The 27087-nt window shown below is 46.9% G+C and overlaps 1 protein-coding gene and 1 non-coding gene across 3 annotated transcripts in view; one reads left to right on the forward strand and one right to left on the reverse strand.

Moving 5' to 3' along the window:
* CFAP299 (cilia and flagella associated protein 299) overlaps positions 1 to 27087 on the reverse strand; it is a 334792-nt gene that overhangs the window by 243521 nt on the left and 64184 nt on the right. The window lies entirely within an intron of this gene.
* Positions 8772 to 8843, forward strand: TRNAT-GGU. Its single transcript has one exon. It is a non-coding gene; the product is annotated as a tRNA-Thr (tRNA).

Below are 27087 nucleotides of genomic sequence, written 5' to 3' on the forward strand. Positions count from 1 at the left end.
GAAAAAGTACACGTGAACGGGATCTGGGAGTCTTCGTAGACTACAAACTGAACATGAGTCAGCAGTGTGGTAGGGCAACCAAGAAAGCCAATGTGATTCTGGGTTGCATCCATAGGAACATAGTGTCTAGATCAAGGGATGCAATAGCACCACTCTACTTTGTATTGCTCAGACCTCACCTGGAATACTGTGTCCAGTTCTGGGCACCGCATTTCAAGAAGGATATTGACCAGCTGGAATGGGTCCAGAGGAGGGTGACCAAAATGGTAAAAGGTCTGGAATCCATGCCCAAGAGGAAAGACTTAGGGAGCTGGGGATGTTTAGTTTGGTGAAGAGAAGGTGAAGAGGTGACATCATAGCCATATTGAAATGTTTGATGGGATGTCATGCTGAAGAGGGAACAAGCTTGCTTTCTGCTGCTCAGAGACTAGGACCAGGAGTAATGGGTTCAAGATGAAGGGAAAGAGATTCCACCTAAACGTTAGGAAGAACTTTCTGACTGTCAGGGCTGTTCGACAGTGGAATAGGCTGCCGGAGTATAGTGAAGTCTCTTTCTTTGGAGGTTTCCAAACAGAGGCTGGATGGCACATCTGTCAAGGGTGCTTTGAGTGTATATTCCTGCATGGCAGGGGGTTGGACTTGATGGTCCTCGAGGTCTCTTCCAACTCTATGATTCTAAATAGCCACTGAGTGAAAATCATGGATGCTTAGCAAGCTCTTGCCCAGGGTTTGTTTTCAGTGATCCTTGAGACCGTGGAAGAGGAATGCACCAAACACATCCTTTACTACATGACCAGGCAATCCAATTTTTTTTCCCAGTTTAAATCTGGCAAACATAATACATCCTGGAATTTCTTGTCCTGGGCAAAAATGGTGTTCTTTCCAGATAAGCTCTCAAAGATAAAGAACTTCAAAGCCACTCTCACACCAAGTCCAATATCAGCACAAATCTTTTCCCACAAGTGCTATCTAAGATCTTAGCCCACATGCAACCTGGGACTTTGTGCAATGCAAAACAGCTGCTCGGCTACTGAGCCTTTACTTATTGAAAAAAAAAATTTATATGCCACTTCCCTGAAAACAATAGTTGCTCAGAGTGGTGGTCCCCTGGCTCTTAACAGAGACAGTGAGCACTCAGGCAAACCTTAGAGCAGATGCTCATGCAGTGTGCGTGTAAAGTGACATCAAGTCGCACCCATTTGGTTTTGGAAGACAGGAGATATTCAGAGAAGAAGAAGGAACAGGAGGAGCAGGAGGTGTAGAAGTTTTTATTCATATCCCCCTTTTCTCTCCTGTAAGGAGGCTCAAGGTGGCTTTCAAGCTCCTTTCCTGTCCTCTCCCCACAACAGACACCTTGTGAGGTAGGTGGGGCTGAGAGAGTCCAAAGAACTGTGACTAGCCTAAGGTCACCCAACAGGAATGCAGGCATGCAGAAACACATCTGGTTCACCAGATAAGCCTCCGCCACTCAGGTGGAGGAGTGAGGAATCAAACCCGGTTCTCCAAACTAGAATCCACCTGCTCTGAACCACTACACCACGCTGGTGGTTTGCCCTTGCCTGCTTTTGTGTCAGCTGAGAGAGTTCTGAGAGAACTGCTGATGTAGCAGATCTAGCTGATGTGCTTACACTGTGACTGGCCCAAGGTACCCAGCAGCCTTAATGCGGAAGAGTAGGGAAACAAACCTGGTCCTCCAGATTAGCATCCGCTGGGCTGAATACAGCAGATTCATGCTCTTGGGCAACAGGATGAGCTGGGTATAACCATGTGCTTTTTGGTCTGAAAAGGTGCCCAGCAGCAGAGCCTGCAGAGCAAACATCCAGAGTAACCTTCATGAAATAGCTGCGGGCACAGAGAATACCTGTAGCGCCATGAAACGTTAAGTGTCAGAGCTTTAAAGTCAGGTGGGAAGAAAGGGGGAGTGGGGGCAAAAACCCTCTTTCTCCTCTGTCCCTGCTGTCCAAAAAACGAGGCGGCTTTTTTTTATGTTGTGCATAATGGACCATAGTTCTGCTGTACACACACACAGGATCCTGTTCTGTTCTACACACATGCAGGATCCTGTAGTTTAGCGGTTTCTTATTGAGAGTGAAATAAAATGGAGTGAACCTTAGCAAGAGGGTTTAGGTTAGATCAGGGGTCTGCAACCTGCGGCTCTCCAGATGTTCATGGACTACAATTCCCATTAGCCCCTACCAGCATGGCCAATTTTTGTCAGCTGAGAGAGTTTATTTATTTATTTATTTATTTATTTATTTATTTATTTATTTATTTATTTATTTATTTATTGCATTTTTATACCGCCCTCCCCCGGAGGGCTCAGGGCGGTGTACAACACTAACAAACAAACAATAAAACAAAATACAAAGTTAAGTTGAGACTTAAAGTGCAGCATTCAGTTATCAAAACCAATTGAAGTTTAAAATAGATGGCATCCGTCTATTAAAACTCCTCTGAGAGAACTGCTGATGTAGCAAGTGGCTTACAATTGGTCATACTGGCAGGGGCTGATGGGATTTGTAGTCCATGAACATCTGGAGAGCTGCAGGTTGCAGACCCCTGGGTTAGATGAATGTGTTCGTTCAAACCTTACCCCACTTCAGCTATATGGCGCATCCCCTTCACCCCGTACCTGCATGTGAAGACAGAGCACCGAACCCGGCCGCTAGCCAAGTTTCAGAAGAAGGAAGTCTATAACGTGGAAAGATCAACGAGCCATAAGCATATGAGGCGTCACTCTTTCCACTGCCTTTGATGGGTCCCCGTGGGACGGACAGAAATCTGTGCAGTCTGACCTATGAGTAAGCTTTAACTCTCCTCATTGCAGAGTGACAAAGTTGGCCCAAGTGCCAAAAGATCTCAAGCTGTCCAAAGCCAAAACTGTGAGCAAACTCTAATGAGACATTTAAAGGATCTTAAACCTGCCTTCAGTGGAGGTTTGCACTTTGCTGAACACACGGCAGAAACGTCATCCTAATTTCCCCCCCTGTGCTGTCAATAAATGGCTTCAAGGGGAAGTTCCGAACAGCTGCTTGGTGACATCATCTGTGGGACCATCTAATGCCGCAAAATAAACTTAATTGATCAAACTGATCCCAGGAGAGTCTCCTGTTCATATAAAAATTTTTTGCCCAAGAATAAAAGAAAATATCAACTGTTCTTACAGGGTGAATTAATGGTGCAGAACCATTTATCCTTGGTGGGAAGGGGGGGGGGGCGCAGTACTTTCAAAATAATTAAATAATTGTTTCCTTAACTGCCAAAAGTCACAAGTTTTTCTGGCGCTTGGCGAAAGGAGCGCATTTATTTCCTGTGTCTCGTTTCCATTAGAAGCAATGACATAGGATCTGACGGCTCACCGGTCTAAAAGGGAAGCTGGCCGATGGAACCCCCCCGATGCAACTGGAACCTGTGAACTATTCAATTCTGCGTTATTGCATTATAAGTTATTCCAAGTCATTGCCCATATAGCTGGCATCACTGTAAAGGTTTGGCAGCCTGAAGAAGAATGTGGCATCAAGTTGCAACTGACTCATGGCAACCCCATCTACAGGGCCTTCCTCGTAAGACAAGAGCACAGTTTGGATATATACAAGGGGTGTACCGCCCAGGGGAACATACGGGGTCAAATGTCCCCAGGCTGTGGCTTAGTCACATGGGGAAATTGCCCCCACACCCCTCCTCCTTTCCCCCAGGTCCATACACTGACTTCAAGACCTGGTGCAAAAAAACTTTTGTTTGGTCGTGGTGGGGGAGGGCGGCCGCCCATAGGGGGGGCAGGCGAAAAACTCAAATTTTGCACTGGGCTACATTTTCCCTAGATATTCCTCTGTATATACCCCATGGTGGTTCACCATGGCCTTCCCCCACATAGCAACCCCAGTGTCTTATGTTGGTTCAGGTAGAAGAAAAGAAGAAGAGTTTGGATTTATATCCCCCCTTTCTCTCCTGCAGGAGACTCAAAGGGGCTTACAATCTCCTTGCCCTTCCCCCCTCACAACAAACATCCTGTGAGGTAGGTGGGGCTGAGAGAGCTCCGAGAAGCTGTGACTAGCCCAAGGTCACCCAGCTGGCGTGTGTGGGAGTGCACAGGCTAATCTGAATTCCCCAGATAAGCCTCCACAGCTCAGGCAGCAGAGCGGGGAATCAAACCCGGTTCCTCCAGATTAGATACATGGGCTCTTAACCTCCTACGCCACTGCTGCTCCTGACCTCCTTAGCTCCCAAGCTCTGATGAACTCTCTGGCTGATTCCACATGGGTCAAAAACAGTGGTGTGAAAATGGTGTGAAAACAGTATAAACCATTTTTACACCATTTTCACACTGTTTTCACACTGCTGTTTTTGGCCCATGCGGAATCAGCCAGACTAAGTTAGCCTATTTTGGGTTTTTTAAAAATGCCCTGGAAAACCAATGTGGCCATGGAAGATTTAGAAGAAGAAGAGTCTGGATTTATACTCCACTTTTCTCAGCCAGAAGAAGAAGAAGAAGAAGAAGAAGAAGAAGAAGAGGAGGAGGAGGAGGAGGAGGAGGAGGAGGAGGAGGAGTTTGGATTTATATCCCCCCTTTCTCTCCTGCGGGAGACTCAAAGGGGCTTACAATCTCCTTGCCCTTCCCCCCTCACAACAAACACCCTGTGAGGTAGGTGGGGCTGAGAGAGCTCCAAGAAGCTGTGACTAGCCCAAGGTCACCCAGCTGGCGTGTGTGGGAGTGTACAGGCTAATCTGAATTCCCCAGATAAGCCTCCACAGCTCAGGCGGTAGAGCTGGGAATCAAACCCGGTTCCTCCAGATTAGATACATGAGCTCTTAACCTCCTACGCCACTGCTGCTCATAAGGAGTTCCAAAGTGGGCCTCTCATTGTCAACCTTAAGGAGGCATCAAGATAGGTTTATTTAAGATTGCATTTGAATGAAACATACGTTGTAATTTGAGTTTCTAAACTGTGACTTTTCACGGGTTTTATAATTGCTGATTTTATTGCGTTTGTGTTGTAAGCCACCTTGAGGTCTGCAATGGAGAAAGGCGGCTAATACGGGTTTGAAATAAATAAATGAGACACGGTGATCTTTTTCCGCTTTAAAAAATTCTTCACTGTTTGCCAGATTATTCCTGTGCACAATTCTAAGTTATGATCGTCGCATATAAAAGTGACCTGGGCATACCCTTCTCCTCACTGGGCCACCTGAGGGCTTTTTTTGGCTACTCCAAAAAAACCCAAATCCAGCAATCACTACATTAGTGCGTTGTGGGTTTTCCGGGCTGTATGGCCGTGTTCCAGCAGCATTTCTTCCTGACATTTCACCTGCATCTGTGGCTGGAAGATGCCAGGCGAAACGTCAGGAGAAAATGCTACTGGAACACGGCCCTACAACCCGGAAAACCCACACCATACTAGCGATTTTGGCTGTGAAAGCTTTTGACAGATCACTACATTGTTAGTGGGACAAAAATTGTCATTTTTTTAACCTGGCTTCTTTCAGGTTAAAAGTAAATCATGACTGACCCATGGGATGTTTCATGTCAAACATTTACCAGGTGAGCTGTGTTTATAGGGTGGTTTGCCTTTGCCTTCCACAGTCATCTACACCAGGGGTCTGCAACCTGCGGCTCTCCAGATGTTCATGGACCAATTGGCCATGGTGGCAGGGGCGGATGGGATTTGTAGTCCATGAGCATCTGGAGAGCCGCAGGTTGCAGACCCCTGATCTACACTTACCAACTTTGGAAGGATGGAAGACTGAGTTGACTTTTGAAATGGCTACCCAAAACCGATTTCCACTGTGTCTGTGCGCGAGCCCCAGCCCGGCGCCCGGACTTGCCGCGGAGCTGGAGGCGGCTGCAACGGTGCCCGCTTCCCGAGAGGAGGCGGCGCTGCGCCAGCTGGCCAGGACGAGTGGCTCGCTGAGCCGCCCCGTCGATCCGCCGCCTCTCCACCTCGGCGAGACACTGCCTCCCCGATCCGGCAACTCACTGCCTCAGGATCCGGACGGGTCGCCGATCCACCGGCCCGTCGATCCTCCGGTCCGTCAACCCTCCGATCCTCCACCACAGACACAAAATGCCAAGGGAGTGAGAGGGCAGGGCCCTGAGCCTGGCCAGGCTCGCCCAGCCCCAGCTGAGGAGAATGAAGGGGATCAAGGAGGACAACAGATGGGTTGTGGCAGGGAATTGAGAGGGGGAAAAGGATATGAGGGGGTGGGAAAGGAAGCTCTGGGGCGTTGGCTGGGAAAAGAAGGTTGAAGGGAGAGCTGGAAAGAGGCAGGGAAAGGAGAGTGCTTGTGCAAAGAGAGAATGGAGAGGAAGGGTCCTGCAGACCAGCTGTGCAGTGAAACAAGCTGGGGAACCCATGTAGAGCCCTATCCCTGTGAGTGTATAACAGGGAAGGGGGTGTGGTGGAGAGTCTAGGAGGCAGACAGACCCCCGCTCAGTGAAGCAACAGAGCGAGGGGAGAAGACAGGGTTCGGGAAGGGTGTCAGGGCGCGCCTGAACCTGAGGCGTCCTGTGGGTGAGACTGTTTAGAACATCGGCTGGGGAGGACAACCCCCAGGTCAGGGAAGGTGGGACGGCACACTCGCCTGAGGGGGACGGGCGGCCAGGGGAGACGCCACACATTGGGAACAGGCAGACCTGGCAGCCTCGGCTGCTCTGACCGGTGGCTAACCTCCACAAATTGATCTAATTTTTCAGCCATCTTGGCTGGTGGCTGCAAAAGAAGCCATTTACACAGATCACGAAAACCTTTGACTCAGCAGGATGGTCTTCGCATTCTCCGAATCAGGGACATTTCTCACCCGGTGGAAAACAGTTAGATGTACCTGAAACATGTTTTGCAAAATTAGAACCAGGATTTCTCTGCATCCTGTTGGCAGCAAGATACTCCCTGGCAAAGTACATAATTTCTGACACAAAACAGGTGTGTGTGTGGGGGGGAGTAAATAATGGAGCAAGCTCCCATCTTCATTCCACCTTACAAGAACCTGCCGGGTCCAGCCAACACCATGTCATCGACTATTAGCGGCTATTCTTATCTACATCTCATCACCCCTTTTCAATAACTGCCTTCATTATCTGTGCATAGATAGCTATTCTTCAGGTTCAAAAACTTGGAACAGAAGTGGTATTTCCTATTTTAGAAAGCCAAAGAGCAAGTAAATTATAAGCCCCTTCCGCACATGCAGAATAATGCTCTTTCAATCCACTTTCAATGCACTTTGAAGCTGGATTTTCTGTGCGGAATAGCAAACTCCAAATAGCAAAGTGGACTGAAAATGCATTATTCTGCATGTGTGGAAGGGGCCACAGGGTGTGGTAGTGAGTAGAGTGCTGGATTAGGATCTAAGAGATCCAGGTTTGAATCCAGGCTCTGCTAAAGCAGCCTGCTGGGTGACCCCTCCACCCAGGGGGCTGGGTGACCTCTCTCAATCTAACCTTACTCGCAGGGGAGTTGCTCTGATGTTCGAATGGAGGAGGGATTGTATGTTTGGAGTTTACTAGAGAAAAGAGCAAGATAGAAATTTTTCAATACACTTCAAAAAATGTTAAAGATTAGCTAGCTCTGATAGAAAGAACACTTGTGTTTCCCTAATTCTCATTACCTTAAATTCATTAGGCTTAATTTGTGACTATTATGAACACAACAATGGTCAGCTTCTTTAATAAGGGGGGAGGCTCTCCCAAGCCAAGCTAGTCAGGGATCAGAGAGCTCCCCCAACATTGAGATGATGACAGCATCCTAACTCCATGTTAGATTTGCTGGGGAGAGTGCAGCCTTCCAGACTGAAGAAGCTGTCCGGTGATCAATGCAAAATGAAAGGACACTCAACAAAGCAAAGACTTCTGGGATAGCCTTACAGTTTTGTGCTAGCAAGGCCCTTTGCCTGGCCAGAAGGTAGTCTACTTGACATGTGGAACAGGGGGAAACGGGGCCAGATGCAGCCGGGAAACTACCAGATCACCTGGATGCCATCTCGCCCATGGCGCTACTGAACAACACTAGCCTTTATAGTCTCTCAGGGCATCTGCTGGACAAGGGAAAATGTGGCAACTCACAACAGCTACGTAGCACCATGCTAGAAGGCGGAGATCTGCTGCATTTGCTACCAATGCCTGGAGACTTGCCAACCAGGCTGGGATAAAATCTACTACCCTTCAATTCCCCCCCCCCCCCCGTCCCTTCTCGCGAAAGAGGGCTCAGAGAAGCAGTACGGGCTGTGCCAACAGATGGCTTGAAATATCATGTCTTCTCATGTGCACATGTAACCTCTATCTGTGGGTTCTGTGGGGCAGAACTTGGAAGGAGTTGCAAAGAACTAAATTTTAAAACAAAATGGTTTACTTCCTTAACAAATAACACTTTTAACATTAACATTTAACTTTTAACAATTTACAGTCCTTCCAGGTTGCAATTCAAATCCTTATCCTGACAATCTACTGATAAATGCCAAGTCCAATTCTTCCTGCTGGTGATTGGCTTATGAAGACTTCAGAGGCTTGGTGAATGGGATCCAAGATGATGAAGGTCCCCAAACGAACTCCCATCAATTACATACATAGCAAAAAACAAACAACTACCTTCCCAGTAGTTCCCAACAACATTGCAGTTACCTTAACAAGGTGTTAAGGGCTTATAGAAACCAAGGTCCGACTCTGGTAGCCTTGTCTCCTCCAAACTACATGAGGTCTGCTGCAGCCTCTTGCTGCTTTGAGTCTCCACCCCTTTCTGGGTCAACCCATGCTGAGCATGGGGGTTACACACACAGTATGGAAAGGGACTGTGACTCAGTGGTAGAGTATCTGCTTGGTATGCAGAAGATCCCGGGTTCAATCCCCAGCACCTCCAATGGAAAAGGGTTCCTCCTCAGATAATGGGTAATTTGAGAGACGTCTGCCTGAAACTCTAGAGAGCCACTCCCCATGTGAGCAGATAATACTGACTTTGATGGACCGAGAGGCTGGTTCGGGATAAGGAAGCTTCAGGTGTTCATAGAATGATAGAGTTGGAAGAGACCACAATGCAGGAACACAGTCAAAGCACTCCTGTCAGATGGCCATCCAGGCTCTCTTCAAAAACCTCCAAAGGAGGCTCCACCACACTCTGAGGTAGTGTCTTCAAAGAACCCTTACTGTCAGAGGAAGTTCCACCTGATGTTGAGGTGGAATCTCTTTTCCTTCACCTTGAACTGATTCCTCCTGGTCCTGGTCTCTGGAGCAGCAGAAAACAAGCTTGCCCCCTCACCAACATGACATCCCTTCACATATCTAAACATGGCTGTCATGTCACCTCTTATCCTTCTCTTCACCAAACTAAACATCCCCAGCTCCCTAAGTCTCTCCTCGTGGGGCACGGACTCCAGACCTTTGACCATTTTGGTTGCCCTCCTCCGGACCCGTTCCAGCTTGTCAATATCCTTCTTGAATTGTGGCGCCCAGAACTGAACACAAGATAATGTTCTTCCATACCAGTTCATATTTGCTTTTGGAAAGGTAAATGAAGTCGGTACGGTGACGCAATGAAGAGACGAGACGCAGCGATATCATCCGGTGGAGAGAAGCCAGCGACGGGCTAGTGCGATCCGTGGATCTGGCTAATCTGCCGTACTGTGGTCCCTGGCACCTTTTATTAGGGTTTGGGGAAGGCGGGAGAGCGGGAGAAAGTTGTGCAATTCATGGCCTGCGGGGGCAGTGTACGTGCAGGAGGAAACGTCTCCGTCTGGGTCAATTCCACATCTGGGGGTATTGTGACCCATGACTCAGGCATCTGGTGACCTTTGAGTCAGGGGGATCTCGTGATGTGCGTACGTGGAAGCCCAGGAGGGCACAGATGGCGCAGGCATTCCTGTGCACTTTCTGAGGCTCTACTGGGTCCGCTGACGCACCCCTACAGGTAAATCCAGTGTGAATCAGCGATTAGGACCCGGGATTTGATGTGAGAAGCGGAAGCCTTTCTCAGGTACAATGTTGACTGAGTGACCCTGGGAAAGGCAATTGGAACTGACCTCATGGGATAGCTCTGAAGCGCAAATGAGCATTTTGGCAAAGGGCGGGGTAGAGACAGGGCAAGCCAAGTGCCTAACCACTGGCAGCAAGATGTCCCCTTACAGAAAGGGTTCTTTGTTGACCACTGAGGATCGCTTAACTTAACAGCTTAACTTCAGCTCCGCCTGTTTCTAGCATTCTTGCAACAGCTGAGCCTACTTCAGAAACCCTGTTTTCCATACTTTCGCATGTTACCCCGTTCCCTTCTGCAGCAAAAACACTTTTGAATATTCCCTTTTGCATCATAAAACCGAATTGGAGAGCTGCCTTATCGGCAGTAATGGTCTGGTTTTAAAGCACTACAATTCATTTGTTTTATTTAGCGATCCAAGAACATTTTAAATGTCTTTCAGAAATATTGGCGGGGGGGGGGTGTCATATACTAAAATGAGTAGGTCGTTTAAGAGGAGGAGGAGGAGGAGGAGGAACCCTGAATTACTTCCTGTGGTTGAGGTCTGAAAATCAGTTCCAGAAGATACAAGATCCCCGTTTCCATGGGGTTGGTTGTTTATCTCATTTATGAGCACCAGAAATAAATTTTTCATCCGTGCCAAGTTCCAGTAGACCGCACACCACAAACAGATGGCATTTAATTGACTTCCCATCAATTGCAATTGAGGATTTATAGAGACGGTGCCACAGACACCACTTCCTAAAAAGTGACAATTTGGAGAAAGCAAGATGTCATAGTCCCACTGTACGTCGCACTGGTCAGGCTGCCCTTGAAGCACTGTGCGCAGTTCTGGAGGCCTCCCTTCAAAAAGGATGTGGACGGAACGGGTGCCGTTCAGAGCAATGAGGATGATCAGGGCCTGGAGACCAAACCCTGCGAGGAAAGGCTGAGAGACTTAGGGCCCTTCCGCACATGCAGAATAATGCACTTTCAATCCACTTTCAGTGCAGTTTGCACCTGGATTTGACTGCGCAAAATAGCAAAATCCACTTGCAAACAATTGTGAAAGCGCACTGAAAGTGGACTCACTGAAATGGCATTATTCAGAACCTGGAACAACTGTTTTTATCTAGTGGTACTTTGGTCCATATTATCTCTGCATTGGGAGGGGTGGTATAAAAACCTAGTAAAATAAATAAATAATATTTTGACAGGCCAGTCAGATTGGATTTCTTCGATGGTGGTGGAGGTGGTGGAAAGTGCCATCAAAGTGCAGCTGACTTAAGCCATGAAGTTTTCAAAGCAAGAGAGGAACAGAGGTGGTTTGCCATTGCCCTCCTCTGCAGAACAACCCTGGACTTCCTTGATGGTCTCCAACTAAATATTAACCAGCGGAGAGCTAGCCTACACCCCGGACTCTTTCAGAATAGTGGGTTGGATCCAGCCATATTTTTCCACTGATGAAAAATGGATGATGCTGTCTCTTTTGAGCACCAAAAAGGATAAGCTGGGGGTTATGGGGCTCATATAGACCCACCTCCTGCCACAGGAGGTGGTGATGGCCACTAACCTGGATAGCTTTAAAAGGGGCTTGGACAGATTTATGGAGGAGAAGTCTCTCTATGGCTACCAGTCTTGATCCTCCTTGATCTCAGATTGCAAATGCCTTAGCAGACCAGGTGCTTGGGAGCAGCAGCCACAGAAGGCCCTTGCTTTCACATCCTGCATGTGAGCTCCCAAAGGCATCTGGTGGGCCACTGAGAGTAGCAGAGTGCTGGACTAGATGGACTCTGATCTGACCCAGCAGGCTCTTTCTTATGTTCTTATGTTCTTATAGACAACAGCCCTGTGAAGTAGGGACTATGGGCAAGCCGTTGGCCAAGACTGAGTAAGAAAGCTTACTGGATTCCACCCAATGTATGACAAAGTCACTAATTCCAATTCAGCATTCACCAAATGAACTGCATGCGTTTATTTTCAACAAATAGGCTCTTTTTCAATCATAACCAGTTTCTAAGCTGCTCAAAGCAATGGTTACAAGGAACAAGTCACCCTCTTGTGTTTTTAAAGCCATTTCTGTATTTGTATTGGTGTTTTTATACTATTTGGGATTTAACTGCTGTTTTAATTGGGGTTTTATGCTTCTGTATTGCCGCCCAGAGCCCTTCGGGGACGGGCAGGGTAAAAATTCAATATATAAATAACTAAATAAACGACAAACCCAGCAATTCATTTGACACTGCAATCAGCCATTACAAAACCCGCTAAAATCACAGCCTCAATACACTCTTACAGCACTATTCAAAATTAGCACAAAAGCAGGCCTTTATGTCCTTCAGGCCTTCAGATCCTCTGAAGATGCCAGCCACAGATGCAGGCAAAACGTCAGGAGAGAATGCTGCTAGAACACGGCCATACAGCCCGGAAACCACACAGCACCCCAGTGATTCCGGCCGTGAAAGCCTTCGACAATACAGGCCTTTATACTTGGCTGAGAATCTTCCCCAATGTCAAAACGCCCTTCTGGTCCCCAAAATCTGAACAGATGCCCCAACCCAGCCAGAGCCCAGGCAGTGGCATAATTTCAATGCCTCCCGTCAGAAATCACACAAAAACAGGCCAAACTCCGTGAATAAGAAGAATGGTGTTAGGTTGTGTTAGCGCAAGAGACATTGGCCAGGTACTAAAGCTCGGAAGGATGAAATCATATTGGGAATGTATTCGAATACTCCATCATTTTGCCGTCGGAGTCCCACATAACCAAGCTGTATCTTTTCAGCCTTGGATCGCTGCCACCGCAAGAATTCCAATCCAAACCACCTGGCTATAAAGTGCAAATGCAAAACTCTTGAAATTCAAATATTTAATCTTTGTCTCCTAATAAATTTCAAGGCAGCTCTTCAGGAATGTGAAGTCTTCATCATTGTGTCTCTTTTTATTAATGTGAAGCCCTGGAGGTAACATTAATGCAAAGGACTCTGTTTTATAAGTCTTAAAAGCAGTGTCGTAAGGGATTGGTTCTGAATTCGCTATTTTTCCCCCCCTCCTCCAGCTTTTCTTACCATGTTATCTGAAGACACATGTTTTCACCTAACTGGGTAAAAAATAAGGTCAGCCAGAGGCTATCCTAATAGGGTTATCATGTTCTCTACAGAGAGACTAGAGGCAATTTTTCTTCTTCCTTGTAGGCAGAAGGAAGCCCTCCACTGGCCAAGAGGCTCGGCAAAAACAACCAGTCTTTTAATGTGGGAATCATTCCATGCAATCAGAGAAACTTCAGGTGGAATTATCATTGGTTCAACCATCACCACCAGTACCCCTGAAAAAAGATTAAGGGTCAAAGAAGATCAAGGGTGGTGCCTTAAAACACAGGTGCCAAACTCGCGCCCCTCCAGATGGTATGGACTGCAGTTCCCATCATCCCCTGCCAGCTTGATGCTGGCAGGGGATGATGGGAACTGTAGTCCATAACATCTGGAGGGTCACGAGTTTGACACCTATGCCTTAAAGGGTGGTGGAGTCTCCTTCTTTGACTGGATGGCCATCTGTGGGGAGTGCTTTGATTGTGTCTTTCTGTATGGCAGAGGGTTGGTCTACCTCTCTTTCAACTTGATCAAGTCCTTGGAATCATAGAGCTGGACGTAACCACAAGGACCATCCAGAGTCTAGGGGTCTGCAACCTGCAGCTCTCCAGATGTTCATGGACTACAATTCTCACCAGCCCCTGCCAGCATGGTCAAGTGGCTGGGCTGATGAGAATTGTAGTCCATGAACATCCGGAGAGCAGCAGGTTGCAGACCCCTAGACTCTGGATGGTCCTTGTGGTTACGTCCAGCTCTACGATTCCAAGGACTTGATCAAGAAAGAGATGTAGCGCTGACTTCCAGAGGAATTCTCAGCTCAGTTCTTAGGTGATGTGGGAGATGAAGGGGCGCTTCTCTTGGAACACGGCTGGAACATTCCCCCACGGGTGTGAAAAATATGAACGGAGGTATTGTCCTTTGGGCAGATGGAACTCTGCCACCTGGGAGGTTACATTTATTCAGCTTAAAAGCTGCAAATGGAATTCCTGGGTTATTTTCTATTGGACGAAAGGAAACGTTTGGTGTTGAATAGCCGATCGCTGTGCGTCAGCCTCAAGTGTGTCCCTTTGTTCTTCTCCGATGTTCTTTTAATTGCTCTACTTGAAGCTGCAGCAGCGGATACTAAGCAGGGCAGCCCCAAGTAGAAGAACCGCTTTTTTTTTTGGCTGGTTACCTCTTTCCTTGCTGTGCTGATGGGCTTGAAATCTCAACGTCATCAGTGGCTGCTCACCAGCTAGTGATCCCGGAATATGCTTAGCCAAAATATCTGCTGGACTGCCCCAACTGAGAATTCTGGCCTCCAACCTTCGTTATTTCAGTTTGTTATTATTTATTTTATTAGAGTTATGTGTTGCCCTTATGAACTTAGGGTGGTTTCCAATAGTTTTAAAAGGAATACAATATAATGCACTCCCAGTATACAATACGTTAAAACCTAATCTAAAACGAAGGGGACAGAATTTCAGTCATTGCAAGGAGGGGACATAGGGTGCCAGAAGAGTGAAAGACCTGAATGATGGTCAGCCATTGCTACCTCACCTGTATGCCTGGTCAATATCCTTCAAGAAGGATATTGACAAGCTGGAACAGGTCCAGAGGAGGATAACAAAAATGGTAAAAGGTCTGGAGTTCATGCCCTACAAAGAGAGGCTTAGGGAACTGGGGATGGTGAGTCTGGAAAAGCATACATTAAGGGGGAACATGATACCCTGTTTCCCCGAATATAAGACATCCCCGAAAAATAAGACATAGTAGAGGTTTTGCTGAAGTGCAAAATATAAGGCATCCCCCGAAAGTAAGACATAGCAAAGTTTTTGTTGGGAAGCATGCCTGACGAACAGAACACAGAAAAATAAGCCATCCCCTGAAAATAAGACATAGCACATTTTTGGGAGCAAAAATTAATATAAGACACTGTCTTATATTCGGGGAAACACGGTAGCTATGTTTAACTATTTAAGGGATGTCATGTCGAAGAGGGGCCAAGCTTGTTTTCTGCTGCCTCAGGGACTAGGACACGGAGTAATAGATTCAAGGTGAAGGAAAAGAGATTCCACCTAAACATTAGAAAGAACTTCCTGACCATCAGGGCTGTTCGACAGTGGAATTCGCTGCCTCCGAGAGTTGTGGAGTCTCCTTCTTTGGAGGTTTTTAAACAGAGGCTGGATGAACATATGTCGGGAGTGCTTTGATTGAGTGTTCCTGCATTGCAGGGGGTTGGACTTGAAGGCCCTTGGGTTCTCTTCTGTGATTCTACGAAACAGCACAGTCTTACAGGCTATGTGGAACTGTACCAGATCCCGCAAGGGCTCTGGTTTCATAAGCGCCACACTGGTCTCATTAGAGCTACACTGGGGGCAGAGCTGAAGATGCCAGACATCTTTTGGACCAGGGAACTATTTGGCTGGAGCAAAAGGGGACAATGCCCCTAGCTGTCGAGTGATCAGTCACTAGCCCACTCTTAGACACAGGCCAAAGCCTGGAGCTGTTTCCTTGAAATAATATGATGTGAGAGAAGAGATGAAGACCAGGGTCTCCAGGCCCAAAACAAACCAGACTAACCACACAATCCTTTGCAAAGCGGCTCCTGTCTAAGTACATTCAAGTTAATTGAGTTAAATCGGAGTAACTCTGCAAAGGATTGTCCTGTAAGTGTTTATTAAAGCCACACTGGAGTTTGTCCAGGGCACCTCTGCAACCTGAATACAGTTCTTTGAAGAAATGCTCTATAAACTGAAAGTGCTCTATAATCCATTTCAGAGATTCTTCCTTACACAACACCTCGGAAACTTGTTAAAACATAACCATGCATCCTTGTAAACACAGCTGGAGGAGGTGAAATCTGATAAGTGCAGCGCATAGCGCAAAGATGCATGTTCTGCCAATATTCTTCCTACTTATGCTAGACGATGTCCTTATCCCAATTCTGTTCGCAGGATGTAGAACTTGCAAAAATGAACCATCAGTTTCATTTGGAATGGGGGAATGTACAGGAGCTTTGATAAGTATGTTAGACAGAGGTGTATGAGGGGGGGGAAAGGGTGGCTGGAGACAACTCCTTCTCCAGGCGCCCTTACCCCGAGTCCTGCTCCCTGGGCTCTCTGCATCCTGGCTTCTGCCCTCCCCAGAGTCTGGGCAGAGCAGAAACAGGCCTCTAGGGACATGCTTTTAAAAGCACGTCCCTGGAGGCCAGCTCCTGCTCTCCCCAGGACCTGGGTGCCGTGGCAGGGGGGGCATCCGGCACACACACCCCACGTGACCGAAAGGCGTGTGCCTGGGAACATGGGTGTCCCTATGTCCCTAAGCTGGTATGCCCCTGATATTAGAGACACCCAAATATGACGATATATTTTTATGCAAGTAAGCTGAAAAGGATTTTAAAATGCATGCTCTTCATGAAAGTTTACTGTTCTAGAATGAATAACCCAACAGGTCTGCTTCCTCCTCTTCTTCTTCTGCAGTTGCCCATGTTAAGCACCACTGCACATGTCCAGACTTGGTGAGATATTGGAATGCTTAGGAGCAGCAGTGGAAAGGAGTCTGTAAGTCCCTTTGAGAAAGCGAGAGAAAGGTGAGGTATAAATCTAACTCTTCTCTTCTTCTTCTTCTTAGAAAGGGAACGCCAAGAGTGGGGTGCATTTGACAGATCGCTCGCTAAGGGTAAATGATACACTTTTTTGAAAAAGAAAAAACCAAGACACTATTAAACACTTTAAAATAAGATGTGGGGGAAATACAGGGTGCAACAATGCAAAAATAAATTGTTTCAAAGGGTAGCCACGTAGGTCTGCAGTAAAACAGTTAGATTCAACTCCAGTAGCAGATTTGGGACTGATAAGATGTTGGGGAGGTACAAACTTTCAAATCAAAACTTCTTTCATTGGGCTCCCTGAAATCTTGTTGGCCTCTGAGGTGCTACTGGACTTGGTTGGAAATTGATTGAGTGAGTTATTGACTGGAATCAATTCCAGTTATTGACTGGAATCAATAGATTGGAATCCATTTCTCTAGTGCTCTATGTCAGAGCGAGGGGGAACTGAGCCCAAGGCACATGTGTGCCCTGCACCCCTGCCACACCTTCGCCTGCCCCCATCATGACCCCCGCACCGGCATACACTTGGTGCATCATGTCCCCCTTCCCCTTGGTGCTACGCCACTGCTCTACGTGTTATTATTAGAGTGGTCTGTCTAATTCGTATTTGAAGCATAGTATGATATAAGATCAATCAACTGAAGAGTCAGAGGTCTCCCTCACTCTAAGTTGATTTTCTAGATATGCTATCCATTCAGATATTCTGACTTTGGATACTAGCAAAAGAAACAAAAAACGCTAACCAATCACAGTTCAGGTTTAAATAGCAAATTGTAGCTCATGTTTAAAATAAAAACGAATCATTTTCCAAGTTACAGATAAAATATCCATCATCTGAAATTATTATCGCCACAAATGATATCATCCCATCATATAATTAAATTACGGAATTGATTTCCAGAATTTTACATGTAGCCCAAAAGTCTAAAATTAAGTGAAATCCTTTTATGGTATCCATTTATGGTATGTACTTATGGATATCCATTCAAGATAGCCATTTATAGATTTTTTTAAAAGAAAAAAGCAGTAAACAATTTTTAAAAATCAGGACCGTTCACACAAGTCACTCCTTTTTCTGACAAACACAATTGGAAACGGATTAATCCAAGCACCTGGTTTAGAGAAAGACACAGCTAAAGAGTTGGAAGAAGATGACTATTGAGAGCTAGTTAGGAGATTACATATTTGCAGGTGGCAAATCGGCACAGACAGGTAAATCAGTAACATGGACCGAAGCTTTTGTGAACAAAGTTCTCCTTCATGAAGAGATGGGAAAACATTAACACAAACATTGATATCTTAACTGACCTCCCAGGAGTCCTATTTTCTCCAAGGTGGCATTTCTAGTCCCCATTCTCATGCTTGAGAGCCAGCGTGGTGTGGTGGTTAAGAGCAGGTGGATTCTAATCTACAGAACTCCTCCAGGCTTATCTGGTGAACCAGATGTGTTCCCACACTCCTACATTCCTGCTGGGTGACCTTGGGCTAGTCACAGTTCTTCAGAACTCTCTCAGCCCCACCCACCTCACCAGGTGTGTGTTGTGGGGAGAGGAAGGGAAAGGAGCTTGTAAAGCACCATATTGGGGAGCCCGTTTTAGAGTGTAGCGCTACACTGCAGAGTTGTCGCGTAGTTTAAGTTCACTCGACTGATATTAAAATTAAACAGAGGGAATGAAGGAATTCAGCCTGGATAAAAAAAAAACCACTATTTGTAGAAGGATGAGGGAGGGAGGTGTTTTCACGAACAGGCACATCTGGAATTCATTCCCTACCTTGCTGTGGAGGCAATATCCAAGCACAATTGATTGATAAGCTACCATCAATTCAGCAATGCTACAGGGGTCAGAAACAAATCTCAGGAATTTCACTGCTCGTGGAATGAAAGCTGAGAACAACCAGGTGAACGGCAGCCCAGTGCAAAGCGTTCTTGGAATAGCAGTCGTCATCCCCCGGCCGAAACCCTCCGTGGCTTGACCGGTGCCATCAACAGCAGTGATACCCTGTCAGACCTCATTGAGGCCCGGGTGCAACAAAGTATACAAATATTTTATGGTTGCGAGCCTAGGCTGAGGTTTGGGCAAGGGCGGAGTGCTCACGGGGACATGTGGGGGTCGCGTGTCCCCGGGCGCACGCCAGCTGGTCATGTGGGGGCAGAGAGGTAGAAAAGGGAAAATGAATGGATGTGAGAATATCACCTTGAAGAATTATCCCTAATATGATTGATGAAGTAAGAGAGTGATCTGAAGAAGAATTTTTCGAAAAAGGCTATAATAGCGCAATCCATTCATTCTCACTATCCGGATCAGGTACAGACCGGTTCCATTACCAATCCAAACGTAAACTGACTCAGAATAACAATATATGGACTTGATATATTTGAAATGCAGCACACTGGAGTTAATGCGCCATCTTAGAGAACAGTAAGTTGCGTCCCTTTGGAAGTTACGGAGACGGAGGTCCGTGGTAACCAACACAAGAGGACTTGATTGAGACAAATCAGAGACACGACCAGTGAATGCTGCTATCTGGGTTATTGTAAGCTGTATCGTTATATGACGAATGTTTCACAGTTTGTTCTGCACTAAATTTCACTGTTTATGCACTTTATGAATGTTTGTTATGCACAATATAAAAGCGGTTGATGCAACGCATGTCCGTTGAGTGAGGAATATTAACGTTGCATTAGACTAGTGATTGATACGGCAGAGAATCGCCCCCACACACCTCCCCTCGAGCCCGCCCCTCCAGGCTGCTCCAGCCGGCAGATCCTCTGCCGGCCAAAGGAACAGCCTGGTTGGGCCGCTGCCGGGCACCCCTCAACCCCGCCCCGCCAAGCTATTCCTTTGGCCAGCGGAGGTTCTGCCGGCCAAAGGAGCGGCCTGGTGGGACGGGGCAAGGGGTGCCCAGTGGCTGCCCAGCCAGGCTAAGGTAAGTGGAGCATGGGGACGCGGCTGGAGCAGGTGTCACCCTGGGCACCATTTCCGCCCCCGCCCCCCCCTCCAGCCAGGAGACCAAAACTAGGGTTGAACGAGTCAGTTGGGGAAGATCATTTCCAGCAGGAGACAGCTGCGATTGATAGAAACTGGATCGAGGCACACTGCCCTGAGCATTGGATTGTGCTCAGATTGTAAACCACACACTGGAATATTCAGTCTTCCAGTCCCGGTCTTGCTGTTGGTGAGTTTCAGAACAATTTCGGAAAAACGAATGGCTCTAAAACAGAGGCTGTGGAGGATCCATGCTTTGCAAATGTGAACAAGGCATATTGGCAACTTGCTAATTCAACCATCTGCCTTGATAATACATTTATTTATAATTTAATTTACACGCCACTCTTCCCCTGATGAGTTCAGGGCAGCTTACTACAGGCTCATACAACATTTCTAGCTCATGAAACACGATTAAATTTCACAGACCAGGGATCACCAACGGGTTGCTCTCCTTGCAGCCAAGTGCTCTCCAGGGGGTGTATTTGGAGAGGTTGTTCTGCAAATATGAGGGGTCCCAGATCTGTTCTGTTCCCCAAGTGAACTAATATCAGGTGGTTCTGGTGGGCTTTCTGGGCTGTGTGGCCGTGGTCTGGTGGATCTTGTTCTTAACGTTTCGCCTGCATCTGTGGCTGGCATCTTCAGAGGTGTCTCACAGAGGGAAGTCTGTTACACACTGTGTAACACCAGCTGAATCCGGCCATGAAAGCCTTCAGTAATATCAGGTGCCTTGCACTTGAGCAGAACGGCAATGTAAGACCCACAGACAAATGAGCAACAGTTCAAAGAAACGGTTTCATAGTATTGAAAGTTTAGGACTCTGACTCCTCCCATGAAGTCTAACTGATAAAGAATTGTCTTGAATAGCCAAATTAAAAGACTGGCTCACACGTGCAAGCAAATCGCTAGATCACTCAAACACTAGGGGACTCTAATTGTCTCCAATGAAAATTAATATGTTTGAGCCAACAACAACCTCTACAGTGGAGGATTATGGGCCGTGCTTCATTTTTACATGCAAGTTCTCACTGTATGCATGTGTATGTGAACCATTCCTAAGCCGAGTCAGCTTCAGCAGCACCGTGGGTCTCCAGGCAGTCGGCATTCTACTTTCCCCCAATTTTTTCTCCATTACTGCTCGGATGCCCAGAAACTTGATAGATCCTTCCTGAATTCTGGTGGTTCCAAGTTGGCGGCATCAACATTCTCCCTCGCTAGATCTGCTGCAGCCAGACGGCTTTGGGGTCAGCCAGGATTCAGCCAACCAGCTGTTTGTCATTGACCTGGGAACCACCCAGGCCTTCCGTGGCAGCTGAGGGTAACAGCATGACTCGTCTGAAGAGTACCTAGGAAGTGACCGGGCTCAAGAGCGTCAGCCTCACAGATCCCTTCAAGCAAGTCCTTTTAAACATAGTCAGTTCAAACAATAGAGATTCCAAAGCAAAAAGCAACAACCTGTAAGCATAGAACAGCTTAAACTCGAGTGCATTAAACTCCATATGTTTTCGGCTCTGGTCTCTGCCTGGCGGAATGCTTTCTCCGGAGAGACTTTTACGCAATTCTGCACGGCCTATAAGATGGGGCTGTTCCAGCAGGCATACGGTTAAGGCAGCTACATTGATAAATCAATTGCCCTTCTCCCCCCCCCACCACCACCACACTATTACTCTCCCCTCCCTTTTTCTCTCCTCCTCTCGTCCCTTCCCCTCCATTTCCCTCCCCCTCCTACTTTCCCCTCCTCCCCTTCAGTTTATTTCTCTTGATCCCTCTGTTGGGATCCCATGCCAACTGCATAATAACGAAATTATAATAGCAGAAGGGGTCCAAGAATTAAACTCAATCTGCGGGCTTACGTGAGTTCCCTTGCCAGCATATTTTTTAAAATTGAATGATGAGTTAATGTAATTTCAGTATTTATAATGTTTTATGTATTGTAAGTATTTATAATGATTTTTGGTATGATTTTACAGTACTATGGAAACCTCCCTGAGCCTTAGGGAAGGGCAGTGAACACATCCAATAATAACTACAATACTTCAGGCAACCATGCAACACCACTGACCAATCCAAGAAGGAACAATGAACAAAGGCAGGGCGCTCCAACCGATGGCTCTGCAGATGTTCATGGATCTCCAGATGTTCGTGGACCGGGATTCCTATCAGACCCTGCCAGTATAGCCAGTTGGCAGTGCTGATGGGAACTGTAGCCCATGAACAACTGGAGGGCCACAGGTTGGAGACCCCTGAACAAAGGGACGGGAGCATCCTGATTGACTTTCTTTTCATGGATCTGAACATTCTTGTAACAAAAGCGGTTTTGCCTCACCTGGCAGGAACTGCAGCTCTAAACATTCCTGGTCTGACAGGGCCATGCCACATGAAAGTGTATCCCCCATCACACCACAGGATGCTGTGCTATAGAGAGCGTCCTAACCTACTGCATCTGTGTCTGGTTCTCCAGTTGCACAGTGGCGGATAGGAAGGCGCTCCAAAGGGTGATCACTACTGCACAGAGGATTATCGGCTGCCCTCTCCCCTCCTTGGAAGAAATCTATAATGCCCGAAGTCTAAATAAAGCCCAAAATATTCTAAGGGACCCGTCTCATCCAGCACACTCTCTTTTTGAACTGCTACCATCTGGCAGACGATACAGGGCCCTCAGAACTAGGACAAAGAGGCTTAGAGACAGCTTCTACTCTAGAGCTGTGGCTATGCTAAACTCCGCTGCTTCATATTGATGTATTTGGGGCTATGTAGGGATGGGTGGAGGATGATGATGTATGAGTCTGAAATTGCATGAGTCTGAAATTGTATGAGTCTGAAATTGTGTGCATCGAGGAATGCTGCTGTAAATTTCGTTGTGCGTGCACAATGACAATAAAATGCTTATGCTTATGCTTATGGAGGTCATTAATTTGGCGGATTGCCAAAGAAGCTACTCAACAGCACACAACGTACACACACCATAATAATAGAAGAAGAAGAAGAAGAAGAAGAAGAAGAAGAAGAAGAAGAAGAAGGAGAGAAAGGAAGAAGAGAGAAAGAAAAAGAAAGAAAGAGAAGAGAAGAAGAAGGAAAAAAGAAGAAGAAGAAGAAGAAGAAGGAAGAAGAAGAAGAAGAAGAAGAAGAAGAAGAAGAAGGGAGGAGGAGGAGGAGGAGGAGGAGGGAGGGAGGGAGGGAGTTTGGATTATATCCCCCTTTCTCTCCTGCAGGAGACTCAAAGGGGCTGACAATCTCCTTGCCCTTCCCCCCTCACAACAAACACCCTGTGAGGTAGGTGGGGCTGAGAGAGCTCCGAGAAGCTGTGACTAGCCCAAGGTCACCCAGCTGGCATGTGTGGGAGTGTACAGGCTAATCTGAATTCCCCAGATAAGCCTCCACAGCTCAGGTGGCAGAGCTGGGAATCAAACCCGGTTCCTCCAGATTAGATACACGAGCTCTTAACCTCTTACGCCACTGCTGCTCTCATAAGAATATGTAAGAAGAACCCTCCAGGACTGGACCAGTGATCTATCTAGGCCTACATCCTGTTTCACCCAGAGCCTCCAGTTGCCAGAGAGGCCCAACACAACATAGAAGGCCAGGCAGCTCACATTCAGCTATCTACTGTCCCCTTTAAAGCATCTATTTTAACAGCCGTCACTATGTCCACTGAAAGGGAAAGCTACATTTTTGATTATTCATTCAGTAAAGAAGTTTATAAAGAACTGAGATGTTGTCTTGTCCAGGAAAGACCCTGTCGGTCACTGAAAAACCAAAAGGAGAAACTGTAAAGGCTATCGGTATTGTTGAGGCATACAGTTCCATTGATCAGTGCCTACTTTGTCAAAAACAGAGTGATCACCTTAGAGGGGACAGCTTGACAGATACAGAGAGAAAGGGATACACACACACATATATACATATACATATATATGTGTGTGTGTGTGTATATACACACACATATGTGTATATGTAACCCCCATGCTCAGAATGGGTTGAGCCAGAAAGGGGTGGAAACTCAAAGTAGCAGAAGGCTGCAGAGCTCATGTAGTTTGGAGGAGACAAGGCTACCAGACTCAGACCTTGATTTCAATAAGCCCTTAACACCTTGTTAAGGGTTTTTTATGTTTGTAATGGGTGAGAGTTCTCCTGGAAACCTTCATCATGTTGAATCCTGTTCACCAAGCCCTTGGAGTCTTCAGGAGCCAACCCACTTGCAAAGAAGAATTGGAATTAGCAATATCAGAAGACTGTAACTAGAAGGACTTGAAATGCAACCTGAACAGGACCTTGAAGTGTGATGTTAAATGTTGATGTTTGATGTTATATGTTAAGAAAGTAAACCATTTTGTTTTTAACATTTGTTGTTGCAAACTCATTCCAAGTTCTGCCCCACAGAACCCACAAGCTGAGGTTACATATACATATACAAATATACATACATATGTTTACACACACATGCATACCCTACACACACACATACTACCCTGTTTCCCTGAATATAAGACATCCCCTGAAAATAAGATGTAGTAGAGGTTTTGCTGAAGTGCAAAATATAAGGCATCCCCCGAAAGTAAGACGTAGCAAAGTTTTTGTTTGGAAGCATGCCCGAAGAACAGAACACAGAAAAATAAGACATCCCCTGAAAATAAGACATAGCGCATCTTTGGGAGCAAAAATTAATATAAGACACTGTCTTATTTTCGGGGAAACATGGTATGTATATGTTTGACAGTGGAACAGACTGCCTCGGAGTGTGGTGGAGTCTCCTTCTTTGGAGGTGTTTAAACAGAGGGTGGATGGCCACCTGTCAGGAGTGCTTTGATTGTGTCTTCCAGCATGACAGCGGGTTGGACTGGATGGCTCCTGTGGCCCCTTCCAACTCTATGATTCCATGATTCTACAATGCAAAGTTAAAATAGAAGAGAAAGCACTAGGGGCCACTGAAGCAAATGACCAACCCAAGATCAAACCAGAGGCAATGCATCCAACTTAGTACAGCAAACTCAACCCTTTACACAAATACCAGAAGAGGGACAATTATGTCCTATAATCAGCTTGCCATTCCCAAAGTTTTATTAAATGAAATCACATCATTGTCCCCTTGGGGCATTAATCTGGTTTTCAGTGGCTCCACAGGACAAAACAAAGGGGTTGTAATCTGAGGCACGGATCAATACGAAACATGGCTGGATGCTCCGATACGGCACCAGGATCTTCCAGGCATAATGATGCTAGAACAGTGGTGATGAACCTTTGGCACTCCAGATGTCATGGACTACAACTCCCATCAGCCCCTGCCAGAATGGCAAATTGGCAGGGGCTGATGGGAATTGTAGTCCATAACATCTGGAGTGCCAAAGGTTCGCCACCACGGTGCTAGAATGATGTGTGGATGCTAGAATGATGCCTTTGCAGCTTTGCTCCTACTAGTAAGTGGTTGCCATTATTCCTGGGGGAAAGCAAACACTCCAGTGAGAACATTCCCGGCCTTCATGGTGTAGTGGTCGAGAGCAGGTGGATTCTGATCTGGAGAACCGGGTTTGATTCCCAGCTTCTCCATCTGAGTGGCAGAGGTTTTTCTGGTGAACCAGATGTGTTTCCGCACTCCTACATTCCTGCTGGGTGACCTGGGGTTAGTCACAGTTCTCTGTGAACTCTCTCAGCCCCATCTACCTCACAAGGTGTCTGTTGTGGGGAGAGGGAGGGAAAGGAGCTTGTAAGCCACCTTGAGTCGCCTTACAAAAGAGAAAGCTGGGATATAAATGCAAACTCTTCCTCCTCTTTCTTCTTCCATCTGACATTGAATGGCCTAACTGGCATTGAGAGGAACCTCACCTCTGAGGACAAAGTGTTCCCATGTCCAAATGGCACAGAGAGGTGCTGCACACCTGCGAGCGGGCACACCCAGGCCTCTTTCTCTTGGTCACGGGAACGTTGCCAGTTCCGCAAAGAGCTGCACACCAGGAGACTCCCTTTGCCTGAGACCCTGGCTCTCCTTTCTTCCATGGCAGAGAAGGAGGCAGGAGGGGCTGCGCTCGGGGGGAATGCTGCCTCTTTGAACACGTATCGCTTGCCCCCTCTCTCTCTGCACAACACCCTCTGGTAAAGGGATTGCACGGGTCATAAAAAGCAGGCGCGTATTCTATACTCCCAAACAGAGCTGCCACCTGGGCACTTACTGAACCGTTTTATAAGCTTTTTGGAGCTGCTTTCCCCACCAGTTGCTTTTACAGCTCTGCCGTTCCCCACCGCGCCTCTTCTCCCGTGCCATAACTCCAGCTGTGCGACGTTTCTTATCTCGAGCCCAGGCTGCGGGATGGCGGGAAACGTGAAACCTCAGCCGCCTTTTACCCATCTGGACTGAAGTTACCAGGTAAGCACTTGACGCGCACATGGTCCGGGCCTGCGGAAGACATTCAGCTTCGACCCATCTCCCTCCCCATTAAAGTCTATGGGCCAGAAACTAGCATCTGGCGTGGGTCTCCGGACAGCTGACGGATCTGGTTATAAGCACATTCCACGGCACGCTGGCTTCACCTGGGACGCAAAACCTTCTAAATTCACCAAGGCAAAAAAAAAGGGGGGGAGGGGGGAGGAAATAGAAAGAAAAATCACAACACGGTCAAAAGATAACAGCAATTACGGAAAATCTGTGGGGAGGGCTCAGCCTGCATTGCTCTCAAAATAACATTGCCAAGGCCAAATTCCTTTTAACAAAAATCTTTATTGGGAAAATTTAAGAAAATACATGAGTAATTATTATTATTATTATTTATTAAACTTGCTATACCGCCCTATCCCCGAAGGGCTCAGGGCGGTGAACAACACAAAATCATACAAAAACATAAAAATCTTAAAACAGGTACATTCTAAAATAGGGCCCACGAGACCCATATACCACCCTCTTCCACAAAATGAGGAGGGGTCCCAGTGATGTTAGGGGACCCTATTAGCAAGGGGGGAGGGGGGGCATTATCGGCGGCTGGGCTCTCCAAAGGCCCGGTGGAATAATTCGATTTTACAGGCCCTGCAGAACTCTCCAAGGTCCCGCAGGGCCCGAATAGCTGATGGTAATGTATTCCACCAGGCCGGTGCCAGGGCTGTAAAGGCCCTGTCTCGTGTGGGGGCCAGCTGCGTCATCGAGGGGCCAGGGATCTCCAGTAGATTCCCCTCTGCTGATCACAGAGGACGAGCCGGGACATATGAGGTAATGCGGTACACATTGATAAACATTAATATGAAGTACATACATGGGAAAAAAGAATCTTATTCAGAAAGGGTTAAAGAACGTATAAGAACATAAGAAAGAGACTGCTGGATCAGACCAAAGTCCCTCTAGTCCAGCACTCTGCTACTCGCAGTGGCCCACCAGGTGCCTTTGGGAGCTCACGTGCAGGATGTGAAAGCAATGGCTTTCTGCTGCTGCTGCTCCTGAGCACCTGGTCTGCTAAGGCATTTGCAATCTCAGATCAAGAGGATCAAGATTGGTAGCCATAGATCGACTTCTC

The sequence above is a fragment of the Sphaerodactylus townsendi genome, linkage group LG10 (assembly GCF_021028975.2).
Source record: "Sphaerodactylus townsendi isolate TG3544 linkage group LG10, MPM_Stown_v2.3, whole genome shotgun sequence".
Lineage (NCBI taxonomy): Eukaryota > Metazoa > Chordata > Lepidosauria > Squamata > Sphaerodactylidae > Sphaerodactylus > Sphaerodactylus townsendi.